Source organism: Cupressus sempervirens, chromosome 11 (genome assembly GCF_028749045.1).
Source record: "Cupressus sempervirens isolate cs-2001-9-10 chromosome 11, ASM2874904v1, whole genome shotgun sequence".
Lineage (NCBI taxonomy): Eukaryota > Viridiplantae > Streptophyta > Pinopsida > Cupressales > Cupressaceae > Cupressus > Cupressus sempervirens.
The window spans coordinates 655,120,930-655,126,565 of record NC_143128.1 but is presented as its reverse complement, the minus strand read 5'-3'; the positions used below and the strand labels follow the sequence as shown (position 1 = coordinate 655,126,565).

At 32.6% G+C, this 5,636-nt stretch overlaps 1 pseudogene; it reads left to right on the top strand.

Annotated features, from left to right (window-relative positions):
• The first annotated feature begins 2,131 nt into the window (after positions 1–2,131).
• LOC149531479 (8-hydroxygeraniol dehydrogenase-like) lies at positions 2,132–4,034 on the top strand (annotated as a pseudogene).
• The last annotated feature ends 1,602 nt before the right edge of the window (positions 4,035–5,636 follow it).

Sequence of the window (5,636 nt, the reverse complement as noted above, 5' to 3'; positions counted from 1 at the left end):
TTGTTTTATATAAATACTACATTTTAATAGAAGTAGATGATAATTTTTTAACTTTATAAAAAAAATTAAATTATTTTTCTATGTTTCTATCAGTTGGTTCAATTAGACTCTAATATGCGAGTTATATGTGGATTTATAGATGTACGAATGTTAGAAATATTTTATTATTATTTTTTATATAATTCTTTATCACCATGACTTTAGCATGCATTCTTTTTAGAGGAAAAAATGGCACTAGTCAATGTATCTTGATGCAATTTATTCTCTTCTGTTGTTTACTTTAATAATTTACAATAACAATTTACAACTTCTTTTGAATAATGACAAATTGGTCAACTAAATGGCCACCTTTTTATACAAAAAAACTATCCAGTTTTGTCATGGATTTAAAACATTATTTCATAAACCATTCAAAATTTTGTAGTGCATTTATATTTTATTTTTTGAATACTATTTTAACCTCAAATAGATTTTTTCCATTTGCATTATATATGTGTGTCTTCATTTTAAATTTTAATTCTCCAAAAAAAAATTAGTTATTACATTAAAATATGAGTTAATATGATAAAAAAACATATTATTAAATATCTTCTACTTTTATATATAAATAATCCAGCATAATATTTATTGGATGTAAACTAGTCTTTTTTATATATACAATTTTTTAATATTTTCTATACTATTTTAAATGCATAGTTCTAGTTACAAATAAGTAAAAATTAAATATATAAACTACATTCAAATTTTAAAAAAGCAAAAATCTATATTTAGAGCATGTTCCCATGCCATGCTTAGCTTATTTTGGCTACCATTGGCTGCTCAACTTTTTTAGGAAATAATTGTGGAGTTAGTGGCCTCATGAATATATATTTTGCTGCTTAAAAATAAGTTGGGATTTTGAAATGTAAATTAATTGATTCAATAATAATTTTACAGACAAAAAAATAGAAATAAAATCTTAAAAAATAAGAGAGAAATGAGTTTGCGGAGCCACGTGGCATTTTTGGCAATAAGCAGCCACTGCTTATTTTTAGCCCCTCCTCTTTTCCTCTAGCTTAATTTCAATCGCTAAATAATAGTTGCTCCACCAAAATAGCTAAAGATTCTAAATAATCCTTTTTAGACAATTTTAAATGTATAGGGGAACACTCAACTGCTTAATTTTAAGCACAAAACCCACTTAAGCAGCCGCATGGGAACACAAGATTATTTTAAAACAAGAAGCAAGTACTCAACCACTTTTTTTTTTTACACTAAAAAAGGGGTAAAAATTTTATTGAATACCAAAGAGAGTAAAACAACACAATAAGCAAAGAGAACTACAAAGCTTTATCCCGGTCCACAAGTTGAACCAGCATCTGAGATAAATCAAGGGGAAGCATCGTATTATCAATAATGTTCCAATCCAGTCCATGCTCAGAGGCCCACTTAGCCAAACAATTAGCCACACCGTTCCACTCCCAAAGGATATGCATAAAAGACACAGAATCCAAAAAGTTGCATAACTAAATGATCTGCTGAATAACCAGAGCCAAATGCCAATCCACATGTACAAGGTTCCGACTATTCAATAAATAGTAACACTTGTTTGTTAAGTTTTATTTCTTTGACCATCTATTATACAATTAAATGTCGATTAAATCAAACAAATTTTATCGTTTTAGTTTCTAAATTTGCTATGGACAAGTTGGTAAAGGTTTGAAAGATTTGTTTCACGAATAGTTAAAGAGAGAATCTCTCAAGAATCCAAGCTTTTGAGCTATTTTAGTTGCTTGCGACGATTTTCAGTGAAGATTGTGAAATTTAAAATAGTCAAAACAAGGTTCTAGAACATTTTCATGAAGATTGATGTCAAGTTTAGACCTAGTGAAAATGTCATTGGATAATTTGGTTACTAGCCCGCAGAATTGGAAGGCAAATAGAATTGTACGAAACTCTCAATTAGTTCTGATTTTCCGGCGAACAGAGGCCACCTTTATCGCTCTTTGTAGAATCATGTTGAACAAGAATTAAACGCATTCTTTTGATCAGTATAAATGCGCGAGTTTATGTAAAACATGCAGCGCTTTTGATTAATTTCGTCAAATCTGTCGTCTTCTCAGATAGTCTGTTGAAATCAGTTTTAGTGACAATGGGAAAAGAGCGGTTTGATGTTCAGGGATGGGCAGCCAGGGACAATTCCGGCATCCTTTCACCATTTAATTTTACTCGCAGGTGACAAATATTTCCATTCGATTTGGTGTTGCTTATGACGGAGAACTAAAAATATCAAAAGATCTTCTTACTCTGGAGAGAAACGAAAATTTTGAGCATTAAGTGGACTTTTTGATTTATTTAAATAATCTACGTTATCTCCATTTTTCATGCCGAAAAGCTTCCGATGAATCTTACAATGCACCGATTATTTTCACTCGATTTCGTTAAAAGCGCAGTTATGTTTCTTTGAGCCCTAAAATACATTTGTGCTGAGATTATACGCGACGAAAATTTTCAATTTTCAGGAAGACTGGTCCTAACGATGTGACATTGAAAGTTGCATACTGCGGGATCTGTCATACGGATTTACACATGGTCCGCAACGAATGGCTCAGCTCCCGATATCCATTGGTTCCAGGATAAATAAAGTCTGTTATGACATTCTCTTCCTCTTCCTGCACTTGTCATGAATAATTTAAAATTTAGCAAGCGGTTTTCTTCGCAGGCATGAAATCGTTGGGATCGTAACAGAAATTGGATCAAGAGTAGAAAAATTTGCCGTTGGCGAGCGAGTTGGAGTGAGTTGCATGGTGAACAGTTGTCAAAAATGTGAGAGCTGTGAAATGAGTGCAGAGCAATATTGTGACGGAGTTGTCTATACCGTCGACAGCACAGACGTTGACGGTTCTCTCACTTGCGGAGGCTACTCAAAATTAATGGTGTGCGACCAAAAGTAAGTTAACTTCACTGAATTGTTAAATTCATCTTCGAAAACAAACCATTTATCGTCAAAAGTTGTTGGATCTGTTCTCAGCAAACAATTTACGGCTAAAAGTTGTTGAATTTGTTCTGAACAAACAATTTATGGCTAAAAGTTGTTGAATTTGTTCTCAGATTTGTGATTAAGGTGCCGGAAAGCCTGCCTTTCGATGCGGCTGCTCCGTTGTTGTGCGCGGGAATAACTGTTTACAGCCCGATGAAGTACTTTGGAATGACAGAGAGAGGAAAGCGTTTGGGCGTAGTGGGGCTCGGCGGACTTGGTCACATGGCGGTTCAATTCGGCAAAGCATTTGGGCTGCATGTGACCGCCATCAGTACCTCCTCACACAAGAAAAAAGAAGCGACAGAGATTTTAGGGGCTGATGAGTTTCTGATCAGCAAAGATGTGAAGCAGAGGACGGCGGCGAGTAAATCACTGCATTACATAATTGATACAGCGTCCGCTGATCATCCGTTGCCGCCATTGCTCAATTTGCTCAAAGTGAATGGAAAATTTGTTATAGTCGGCTCACCTTCTAACCCCATGGAACTTCCACCTCACAGTGTTATGGAGGTTATGCATTTGACCTGCATGAATTGAGTTTTTCATTTCTTGTGTCATCCAATCGAATTCTTAATTGTCGAATGGTGGGGTTCTTTTAGGTCGGAGATTAGTTGCAGGGAGCGCAATTGGTGGAATAAAAGAAACGAAGGAGATGATGGAATTTTGTGGAGAGAACAACATATCATGCAAGATTGAAAAGATATCTACTGATTATATCAACACCGCAATGGAAAGGCTGGAGAAGGGTGATGTTAAATACCGCTTCGTTATTGACATCTTAGAAAGTTCAAAAAGTTGAGCGACAAATCGAAATCTTCTGGTCTATAATTTAGGACTGGATAATGTAGTTAATATTAATATTAAAGTAATTTACCACCATTGCAGCATGAATTCGTTTCAACTTTTGCAAAAATAAAGTGCGAATAAAGAAATGTTGATTTTGAATGTTCGATGTTAAAACAACTACAAGAGAGCAAGCAAAAGTCCCAGCCACAGGGCTGCAAGAGAAAGCCAATGCTACGTGATCATGATACATCTATTATCTAGCTGGGATTTCATTAGGTGCTCTTCAATATGCTGAAGCTGGACACACAGTTTTCTTTTTTGGGTATAAGATTGGAGTCTGTAAAAAAGACAAGTCAATTGTTAAAAAAATAATTTATATGATAATAGTCGTTAGAAAAGTATAGCGGTGCATCTATTTTCTTCAAATTTTCTATAAAATTAATGTCCTGGTCCTGTCCATGCAGTTACAAAGAAAACCAGATTTTACATTCTCCAGCATTCAACTTAGTTCTATTCTGTTGCACACTAAAAATCAAATTTAATAGGGGTGGATGGATTGGATCTAAAGTTTATACTAAAACACAAACATAAATAAACTAAATAAACACCCAAATTATTTGATTAAAAAAACCATTACATTGTGCCTTGGAAGTTTGTGGAAACATTTATATTGACCAATATAATCAAATAAAATAAATTTCTGGAACTAATAAAAAGCTGACATAAATAATAAAGCTCCAACCAATCCCTAATCTATTGGAGGGGTCTAAAATATCCTAATTTAATTAATATTTTGGCTTTGAATTTGGGGGGAAATTAATATGTGGACAATGACAATCCGCAAGCTGGTTGAGAGACTAAAAAGAAACTGGTTATGAGACTAAAAGATTAATTTCATTTTCATCAAATTTTTCAAACTCTCACAAAAGAAGAGTGTCTATTAGTGATAAGAAAATATATTGTATTATTAATTAAATATATTTAATTTTTAATATTTGGCAAATATTTGTTCCTTCTTGTTGCACTAGGATGATATTAAATATGATATTAAATCTAATTAACAGAATAATAAAGAAAGATTCATCAAATATAGCAATATTCTTTAATTTTTCATCACTAATAATTCATCTTCTTGTTTTAAAGAAATTTCTTAAAGTCATAAAATGGGAGGTAATCTAACATTTTGATGGAAAAGATAAATTCAATTGTAAATAGATTTCAATAATTTCATAATATTGTATTACTGATGTAGTGCCACTTATACAATCTCATAATTATCTATTTCTAATTTTATAGTTATTTTCAAAAATTAGTAACTCAAGACTTTGTTTTGTAACATTGTTCTCCAAATGAAGCTTTCCATGTAACCTATATATTTATTCCCTACACAACTTGACAAATACTTATTTTCAAGACTTAATGATGATAGTTGTTATGACCTAGATTTATGGGATGACTTAAACATCACATACTAAGGCTTGATTCCTAGAGTAAAAGTGTTAAATAGTCAAAATTGACTTATAATATTTAAGGGTGGCCCTAATTTAGTTGTCACAAAATATAATACACTATTGTACAAACTTTATAGTAAAATATATTATTATTTGATAGTTTTGTAGTATTGAAACAACAACCTTGTTAAGTTGTGTCGAACTTGGTGAAAAATTAACCCCACAACTCCCAAGAATCACCTGCATGCAAACACCTATCATAGAAAGAGAGAAGCAAAAGCTATGGAGGCTGGAACTCCCAGATCCTTAGGTGAGACATTCTTGATGAGCAAAAAGAGAGGTTGCTATTATCTAAAATGAATTAATGTTCTAATTACAAA